The following is a 10,783-nucleotide window of genomic DNA, read 5'->3' on the forward strand; positions in this document are numbered from 1 at the left end:
TGAAGGCCCAGCTCTCTTGCCTTTCTGAATATTGTATTCCAAGCTTTGCGGTCTTTTAGCGTGGAGGCTGCCAGATCCTGTGTGATCCTTATTGATGCTCCTTGATATTTGAATTGTCTCTTTCTGGCTTCTTGTAAGATTTTTTCTTTAACTTGAAAGCTCTTCAGTTTCGCTATTATATTTCTGGGTGTTGACTTTTCTGGGTCCAGTGTAGAGGGTGTTCTATGGATCCTTTCAATGTCTATATTGCCCTCTTGTTGTAGAACTTCAGGGCAATTTTGCTGAAAAATTTCTTTAAGTATGGAGTCCAAGTTCCTATTAATTTCTGCCTTTTCTGGAATACCAATGATTCTCAAGTTGTCTCTTCTAGACCGGTTTTCTTGGTCTGTCACTCTCTCATTGAGATATCTCATGTTTCCTTCAATTTTATCAGTCTTTTGACTTTGTTTTATTTGTTCTTGTTGTCTTGAGAGATCATTGGTTTCTAAATGTTCGATTCTAGCCTTTAAGGACTGGTTTTAGGCTTTAATGTTTTGGTTTTTGGCTTTAATGTTTTGGTTTTCGGTTTTAATGTTTTGGTTTTTGGCTCTAATGTTTTGGTTTTCGGCTATAATTTTTTGGTTTTCCTTTTCAATCTGGTCATTTTTGGTCTTCAGTTGTCTTGTCTCACTTTCCAGTTGCAAAATTCTGCCTTTTAAACTGTTATTTTCTTGCCAGATTTCTTCCATTTTCCTCAGCATTTCATTTTTAAACTCTTCCATAGCTTGTGACCAGCTTTCATTTTTTGGGGGAGGTTTGGATTTTTGTTTTCCCTCCTCTGTTGTCTGGATTTTCTCTGTGTAGAAGTTGTCAAGTGTTCCAGAGTTTCTCTTGATAGTCTTTTTCTTCTGGACTTCCTTACTGCTGGCCATTGTTAGCCCCGCCCCTTTTCAGCTTTGTCTTTGCACTCAGGGTCTGCCTGGGCCTTGCAAGCTCCGGGGGGCTCCCGTCTCCTTGTCCTCGGGGTCAGGCCTCCTGATAGTTCCCGGTCTGCCCCTCTGCCCGAGGTTCCTTCAGCAGTTTTTAGGGCTGCTTCCACAGCCATGCTCTGGTCTTCACAGGGTCCTCACTGGAGGTCCAAGCCTGGGCTGGAGATCATTATTCAAGCCTAGGGTACTGCCTTTGCCTGAGCAGATGCTCTTAGGGCACTGCCTTCACCCCCTCAGAAGGTAGTGAAAGTCTGTGGGCTGGAGATCTTTATTCGCACCTGAGGCGATGCCTTCAGCGCTTGGGAAAGGCCTCGTTTTAGGGGCCTTTGTCACGGCCCGAGGCGGTGCCTTCACCCACGTGGACAGTCGGGGAAAGTCCGTGCGCACCCCCAGCCACCTGGGGTCCCTTGTCTTGAAGCACACAAGTACAAGCCCGGGGGCTGCCTGTGATTATCTGGTTGCCCCAGTCCTGTTTTTCACACTTGTGCTTTGGTGTAGTGTGTAGATGTGCGCTGTGAGGCTGGGGGCGGGGCTTCTTCCTCTTGCGTTTTAGTGAGAGCTGTTTCACCCCCCTATAGCTTGGAAATGCCCCGATTCTGCGTACCTTCAATGCTGCGCCCTGTTGTGGGGTTCCTTCATTCCTCTGGACTCGTTTTTATTTCCCCTTGAGGAGTCTTGTATGCTTCGGTCAGGAGAGATCAAGCAGCTGCTCCTTACTCTGCTGCCATCTTAACCGGAAGTCTTTCTCCAGGCATTCTCCCCTCCCTTTTTTGACCTCCCCACTCCCCTGCTCCTTTTGGTTTGTCCCTTCTGACTTTCTCAGTAGGGTTAGATAGAGTTTTTTATCCGAATGGATAATAAAGCTACTCTTCCCTCTCTGGGTTGATTACACTGAGAGTAAGGTTTGATTATTCCCTCTAAATGCTCTCTTCCTCTCCTTCTTATAATAGTATTTATCCCCTCCCCTTCCCATGCCCACTTTGTGTGTAATAGAATATCCCATTTTTCTTATTTACTCAGTTTTGTCTTGGTGTCCCCTACTATTCCCCCCCTCTTTCCCACCCCCCATGTCATCTTAGACCATTTAGTATCCTATTCTCTCCCTATGAATTATTCTTCTGGTTGCTATAATAGTGAATATTATAATAGTGAATAGAGTCCACTACAGAGAATTATACATAGCATTTCTCCACATAGTAATACAAATAATTAGATCTTATTTAAGCCCTTAAAGAGTCAAATTTAAAAGAAAGTATAAGTTTTCTATCTTTTCCCTCTATTTCTTATTTAACTTTTCATGTTTTTCTTGATTTTTGTGGTTGGGTATCAAACTTTCCATTTAGTCCTGGTCTCTTTTGTGCAAAAACTTGGAAATCTTCAATTTTGTTGAATGCCCATACTTTCCCCTGGAAGTATATAGTCAGTTTAGATGGGTAGTTGATCCGTGGCTGAAGGCCCATCTCTCTTGCCTTTCTGAATATCGTGTTCCAAGCCTTGCAATCTTTTAGCGTGGAGGCTGCCAGATCCTGTGTGATCCTCATTGGTGCTCCTTGATATTTGAATTGTCTCTTTCTGGCTTCTTGTAAGATTTTTTCTTTTACTTGAAAGCCCTTAAATTTTGCTATTATATTCCTTGGTGTTGACTTTTCTGTGTGCAGTGTAGAAGGTGATCTCTGGATCCTTTCAATGTCTATATTGCCTTCTTGTTGGAGAACTTCAGGGCAATTTTGCTGAATAATTTCTTTAAGTATGGAGTCCAAGTTTCTATTAATTTCTGCCTTTTCTGGAAGACCAGTGATTCTCAAATTGTCTCTTCTCAACCGGTTTTCTTGGTCTGTCACTTTTTCATTAAGATATTTCATGTTTCCTTCTATTTTATCAGTCTTTTGACTTTGTTCTATTTGTTATTGTTGTCTTGAGAGATCATCATGTTCTAATTTTTCAATTCTAGCCTTTAAGGACTGGTTTTCGGCTATAATATTTTGGTTTTCCTCTTCAATCTGGTCATTTCTGGTGTTCAATTTGCTCATCAGTTCATTTGATTTCTGAGCCTCACTTTCCAATTGCAAAATTCTGCCTTTTAAGCTGTTATTTTCTTGCCAGATCTCTTCCATCTTCTTCAACATCTCATTTTTGAACTCTTCAATAGCTTGTGACCAGCTTTCATTTTTTAGGTAAGGTTTGAATATGATTACTTGTTTGTCCTCCTCTGTTGTCTGGATTTTCTCTGTGTAAAAGTTGTTGAGTGTTCCAGAGTTTTTCTTGATAATCTTTTTCTTCTTCCAGAGTTCTTGGCTTGCCATCGTTAGCCTCACCCCTTTTCAGCTTTGTCTTCACACTCAGGGTCTGCCTGCACTTTCTAAACTCCCGGGGGCTCTGGTCTCCTTGTCCTCGGGGTCAGGTCTCTTGGTAGACCCTGGTCTGCCCCTCTGCTCGAGGCTCCTTCAGCAGTCTCAGGGACTGCTTCCACAGCTGTGCTCCAGTCTGCTCTGGGTCCTCACTCCAGGTCCAAGCCTGGGTTGGAGATCTTTATTCAAGCCTAGGGCACTGTCTTAACCCACACGGACACTAGGGAAAGTCCCTGCGTTAGAGATCTTTGTCCCCGCCAGCTCAGACACTAGGGAAAGTCCATGTGCGCTCCCCAGCCACTTGGGGTCCCTCATCTTGCAGCACAGAGGTAAAAGCCCTGGGGCTGCTAGTGATTTACTGGTTGCCCCAGTCCTGTTTTCATTCTTGTGAGTTGGCCTTGGCTTTGTGCTAGGTGTGTGGTGTGGGGGTTAGGGGAGGGGCTTCTTCCTCTTGCATTTTAGTGAGAGCTGTTTCACCCCTTTATAGCATGGAGATGCCCCGATTCTGCGTACCTTCAATGCTGTGCCCTGTTGTGGGGTTCCTTCGTTTGTCTGGATCCGTTTTTATTTCCCCTTGAGGAGTCCTGTATGCTTTGGTCAGGAGAGATCGAGCAGCTGCTCCTTACTCTGCTGCCATCTTAACCGGAAGTCTCCGGGCCTATACTTTTTAATGGAGTCTATTTTGTGTGTTTCTATTCAGTACTAATACATTTCTGAAGATAGGTTAGCCAGGGCATAGATTACACTTCCAAAGGATAGCCTGGCCCTTTTGTTTTTCAATAAAGTATGTTGTCATCATAGTGTTTTACTGTTTAACTTCTTTGACTCCTATTTCTCTGGTGTAAAAATGAATCTTTTGGTAAGTCAGTCAAAACATATTTTATTACATGCTTACTATGTCTCACAGATATTGTGATAACTACTAGAAATATATTAAAAAAACAAAAATAGTCACTGCCCACATATCTAAAGGTAGGGCAGGTAGTGAACAGGAAAATAACCAAGTGTGTACAAGATGCATACTGTGAATGTGGAAGGTAATTTTTATAGGGAGTGGAAAGAAGGCATTTGTTGAAGGTAGAGTTTAAGTATTAAAGAAATATGAGTCCTTGTGTGATTGAGGACAGGAGTGGTGGATGATGCAGTGGTCATGCCATGGCTCAACAGAAGAACCTTCAAGGCTATGTGGAATTTGCAAATAACCCAAATCAAGTATGCAAAAAATCTGTGAAGAGATTTTGAATTCATTTTTACACTAGTAGGAGAATCTGGATTGTAGATTTCAATATTAACTCATTATTTCTAATAGACTTGTAATTCTTCAGAGATCCCTCACTTACAATTAAAAAGACCATACCAAATGAAACAAGTAAGATTTTAATCAAAGAAGATGGTATTCAGCTATTGTTCACAATAGTGGATACTCATGGATTTGGTATTGCAGTGGACAATAATAATTGTTGGTAGTCTTTTATTAACTATGTTGCCAGTAAATTTGAGAATTATCTGAATGCAGAATCTCGGGTGAAAAGATGGCACGTGCTAGACCACAGAGTAAACTGTTGTTTATACTTCATTGACCCTTCAGACCATTAGGACATGGCTTCAAGGTGCTAGAGATTTAGTTCATGATATGCTTATGTGACAAGATGGGCAATATCTTCCAAATATCTTCTAAAATCACCAAGGAAGACAAGCTGATTCCTGAAGAGTGCCAGCAGTTTCAGATATATACAATGAAAGAAATTCAAAAGCATAAAACCAAAATATATGCATCTCCAGAAATAGATGATGTTGAAGAAAAAAATCTTGTTAAACAGAAAAATAAGGTGTAGGATATGATTGTAACTGAATACTACTGCTTTGTAAGAAATGATGAACAGGTTAATTTGGAACCACATGGAAAGACCTACATAAAAATATGAAGAGTAAATCAAGCATAACCAAGACAACATTATATATAACAACAGAAATATTCTTTGAAGAATGACTTTTGCATATGTACTTCCAGAGAAATAATTGTTGAATAAAAAGAGTTTAAACATAGTTGTATACATTCTTTAGCTTTTGATAAAATATTGTCTTCTTTTGTGGGGGAAGGGAAAGAGGGAGGGAGTTAACTGAGTATCTTAATAGTTTAAATGTTAAAACAAACAGAGAAGCATTTAAAAAAAGACAAAACAGAAGTAAGACCAGAATCACATATAAGCATAGCAAATTTGAAAGTGCATGATGAATTTATTACATGCATTAAAAGAAAAGCAAGCTCTACATAATAAGAGATTTACAATTACATGCATAACTATCCTGTTCTACTATGGATATAGAAATAATTTCATTTGGTTCCCAAATTTAGAGTTAAAAATTAAAACATTTTAAATGCTTTCAATACCTTGATACTCTAGTATTCTAGTATAGATTTCCTCTGTATTTATTTGGTTTAGTCTTAACTGCCCCTGAGTGTCTTCCTAAATGTTATATAAACTTCTAAATATAGGACTATGAGGAATAAAATGTTTGACCACAAAATAGTTTTTTAATCATTGATAATGAAAATACATTGCTATAGAAACATTTACTAAAAATAATTATTTAAAAAACTGCTTATCTCTTGCTATGTTTGGCAATAGTACTATCACTGAAGTTAATGGCAAAAGGGTCCAAGGAAGGTAACATTGTTGATAAAATGGTGATCATTACAATTTCATAAATGTTAGAAACATTTTATTCTATATGCAGAATATGAAGGACATATCTAACAATGCACACTAAAACTATATGAGCAGGAAGTTGGTAAGAGTGAAGTGCAATAATGTGGACAACAACAAAAAAGGACAGCTAACCAAGAGAACCCTGACAGAAATAGAAGAAGAAAGAAAGGAGCACATGGCAAAGATGAAAGATGGGGCAGATATTTGAGAAGACAAAAGAAAAGGTTCAGAAGCTGAAAGACTTGGAAGCCAAGGTCCAGCAGTCTTGGGCTTATGTAAAAGAACCTTCTGGTGCAGCACAGGGAATAATAGGAAAAATAGTGCCAATTTGAGGTTAACACAACCAACTGGGAAGTTCAGCAGCATACTTTGGGAGAACCAAATTCTTACAGAACTTTGAAAAAGATCAAGAAGAAAGATATTTTTGAACCCATTTTAACTACTAGTTATGTATTAGCTGCCAATATACTATATAAGTGGAATTTTGTGTCCCAGAACTTCATTTTCCCAGCACCTCACTCTCCTGCAGATGTGGACAGGATGTGGATTTCTGGGTAGCTCTGCCTCTCAAGGGCAGGACTTCTGGTCAGGGTTTTTTGGCTGGGACTCAAGGAGGCAGGCTGTTCTGGCTCTTGTCTCTATGGCACCCCTTTTTTCTTGCCTTACCCCTTTTTCCCTGTTTTACAATTTCAACTTGGATGTCAATATTTGTTGGTTCCATTTGAAAAATCTCACACAATTTAAATACATAATTATGAATTTTAAATCATAACACATTTTCTTTTTTTTAATGTTTTGTTTAATGGAGACTAAGATGCCTTAAATTACATAGTGGCATTTCATAATTAGAAAAAAATAACTTTAAATATCTTTCCAAATTTCCATTTTTAAAAAAACCATTATTCACTATAATTCAAGATAATATTTTACTGTGGAACATTTTTGTTCTGGTAGTTTGATTGTTTACTGGATATTATACAAAAAATGACTCTGAAGTGTCATTTACCTCCTCAAAGCTAATATGGCAGAGTAAGAGATGCTTAGCTAGTCCAAACACTCCATATTCACACAAAAGAAAATAAATTGCCTCCAAATAAAGTAAAGCAGTACAGACATGTCTCATTGGGGTAAGAAAGGATAGTATCTCAGAGAATACAGCATCCAGGGGAGTCAGTAGAATGTGGACCAATTCATCGCATTGTTATATGGCCAGAGAAAATGAAGTAACAGGGGACCATCCTAATGCTCTATCACACAACCTGGAGCAACAAGCTGGTAGAATAAGAAGCAGACTAGCCCACAAGACAAGAGGGGTAGTGGCAACAGGGGAATAGAATCTAGCTGCTGATAAAATAGCTTCAAGTCTCTCCACAGGAAGCCAGCCTGGTCAATTCCCTTAAAGTGCATACTCTAAGATCCAAAGACAGCTTGACCTAAGGCAATAAGCACCAGAGAAAGGCAATATTGAAAATTTGGAACAGTGATCCCTCTATTTCAAGAACAAAATAGAACTTCAAAATATGGACAAGACAATAAAAAAAAGAAAAATGAACAAAAGACAAAGAAAAATTTACCTTAGAAAGTTACTTAAGTGACAAGTAAGACAAAAATTCAAACTCAGAAGCAAGTAATAATGTCAAAAAAGGAAACAAAAGAAAACATTGTTCTAGAAATTTTAGCTGTAGGATTGGGAGAAGAAAAAGTAGATCGAAGGCATTAAAATAGACAATGAAGAAACAAAGCTATCACTCTTTTCAGATGATATAATGGAATACATAGAACACCCCAGAGAATCAACCAAAAAACAAATCAAAACAATTACTAACTTTAGCAAAGCTTCAGGATATAAAATAAATCTCTATAAGCCATCAGCATTTCTACTTACCACAAATAAAGTCCAACAGCAAAAGACAGAGAAATTTAATTTAATATAGCTGTTGATAATATAAAATACCTGCCTGTCTACCTCCCAAAATGATCCCAGCAACTAACTACATGAACTGAGCTACAAAGCACTTTTCACACAAATAAAGTCAGACCTAAATAACTGGAAAAATATTAAATGCTCATATATAAGCCACACTAAGATAATAAAAATGACAGTTCTACATAAATTAATTTGCCTATTCAGTGGTCTACATCAAACTAACCAAAAATTATTTTTATATAAGTAGAAAAAATAATAAAATTCATGTGAGAAAAACAGAAGGTCAAGAATATTAAGGGAATTAATGGGAAAAAATGAAGGTAGTACTCTTGTACAAAGTGGAAATCATTAAAACAGTTTGGTACTGGCTAAGAGAGTTGTAGACCTATAGCATTTGGATTTTAACCAATAAAGAATATGAGGCCATTTCTCTGAGAATAAATTTATTCATTAATGGTAGCATGCAATTTTCAATGATAAATGATAGGTGTTTTTCACAAAAAAGAGTGAATCCCACCTATTACTGAGTTGTGTCCTCTTTTTTTTAATTGATTAAGAAAATTTTCCCAAGGTTACATGATTCATATTCTTTCCCTCCCCTCTTCCCACCCCCTCCCATAGCCAAAGCACAATTCCACTGGGTTTTACATGTGTCATTGATCAAGACATGTTTCCTTACTATTAATATTTGCATTTGGTGATCTTTTAGAGCCTTCATCCCCAACCAAATCCCCATTGAACCATGTGATCAAGCAGTTGTTTTTCTTCTGTGTTTCTACTTCCAGTTTTTTCTCTGGATATGCATAGCATTCTTTCTCATAAGTCCCACAGAAATATCTTGTATCATTGCATTGCTGCTAGTAGAGAAGTCCATTACATTCCATTGTGCCACAGTGTATCCTTTTCTGTGCATATGATTCTCCTGGTTTGGCTCTTTTCACTCTGCATTAATTTCTGGAGGTTGTTCCAGTTCACATAGAATTCAACCAGTTCATTATCCCTTTGAACACAATAATATTCCATCACCAACAGATACCACAATTTGGTATCCCAATTGAAGGACATCCCCTCATTTTCCAAGTTTTTGCCACTACAAAGAGCAGGCTATAAATATTTTGAGCAAGTCTTTTTCCTTATGATCTCTTTTGAGTATAAACCCAGCAGTGGTATGGCTGGATTAAAGGGTAGGCAGTCTTTCAAAGCCCTTTGTTGATGACATAGTTCCAAATGGCCATCCAAAATAGTTCAATCAATTCACAAGTCTGCCAGCAATGCATTAATGTCATTTTTTTGCCACAACCACTCCAATATATATTGTTTTCCTTTGCTGTAATGTTAGCTAATCTGCTAGGTTGAGGTGGTACCTCAGAGTTGTTTTGATTTGCATTTCTCTAATTATAAGAGATTTAGAATAATTTTTCATATGCTTATTGATAGTTTTGATTTCTTTATCTAAAAATTGCCTATTCATGTTCCTTACTCATTTATCAATTGGGGAATGACTTCATTTTTTTTGCAATTGATTTAGCTCCTTAAAAATTTGAGTAATTAGACCTTTGTCAGAGGTTTTTGTTATAAAGATGTTTTCCCAGTTTGTTGTTTCCCTTCTAATTCTGGTTTCATTGGATTTGTTTGTACAAAAAAAATTAATTTAATTTAATCAAAATTATTTATTTTACATTTTGTAATTTTTTCTAAATCTTGCTTGGACTTGAAATCTTTCCTTTTCCAAAGATCTGACAGGCATATTATTCTATATTCACCTAATTTACTTGTAGTTTCCTTCTTTATATTCAAGTCATTCATCCATTCTAGATTTATCCTGGTGAAGGGTGTGAGATGTTGATCTAAACTTAATCTCTCCCATATTGTTTTCCAATTTCCCCAGCAATTTTTGTTAAATAGTGGATTTTTGTCCCAAAAGCTGGGATCTTTGGGTTTATCGTAACTGTCTTGCTGAGGTTATTTACTCCAAGTTTATTCCACTGATCCTCCCTTCTATCTCTTACCAGGACCATATTGTTTTGATGAGCACTGCTTTATAGTATAGTTTAAGATCTGGTACTGCTAGGCCCCCATCCTTCACATTAATTTTTCATTATTTCCCTTGATATTCTTAATCTTTTGTTCTTCCAAATGAAGTTTGATATAGTTTTTTCTAATTCAGAAAAAAAGTTTCTTGGTAGTTGTAGCTGAAAGAATCTTAAGTGGGGTGAATTACCCCATAGAACCCCATAGAACTCTGAGAGGGACAGTTAGGGCATTTAAGAATGTGGGTATAAAAGCAGCACCTCAAACTTGAGTGAACTCACTCTTCTGGGAGAGAGGGTGGTGGGTGGATGAGCTGGTGGGATTACTACTTCTCTTTGAAGTATAGCATAACTTTGACTTAAGGAGCTTGGTTTTACCCATATAGGTAATCAATAAGACTGTTTCACACCGACCCTGATTTAGATTACTGCTGCAAAGGAATCCAGCTAGCAGTATCTCAACAAAACCTGAATCTACATATCTCCAATCAAGACACTCTTAACCATCTTGCATTTATTCCTAGTTAATATAGAGAAACAGATTAGCTTGTGAGGGAGTTAGGGAAAGAAGATCTCTGTTGGGGATTTCCCTATTAGGGGAGAGGCTGTCCTGATAACATAGAAGATAACTAGACAGATTCTCTTTCTCACTTTCCTGTACATACTATCTACCCCAAACATTCTAAGTTATTAAACCCTTGTTTAAGTCAGTGGGTGAAAGAATCTTTAACTTAAACTATTTAGGCCTGAATATATACTTTACCTAAGGCAAACTCCATATTGGTAGTCTCAAAGGCAG

The 10,783-nt window shown here is 37.7% G+C and overlaps 1 pseudogene; it reads left to right on the plus strand.

Moving 5' to 3' along the window:
- Positions 1 to 4,441: 4,441 nt before the first annotated feature.
- On the plus strand, positions 4,442 to 6,585 carry LOC123241818 (annotated as a pseudogene).
- Positions 6,586 to 10,783: the final 4,198 nt, after the last annotated feature.

This window comes from Gracilinanus agilis, chromosome 3, assembly GCF_016433145.1.
Source record: "Gracilinanus agilis isolate LMUSP501 chromosome 3, AgileGrace, whole genome shotgun sequence".
Taxonomy (NCBI): Eukaryota; Metazoa; Chordata; class Mammalia; order Didelphimorphia; family Didelphidae; genus Gracilinanus; species Gracilinanus agilis.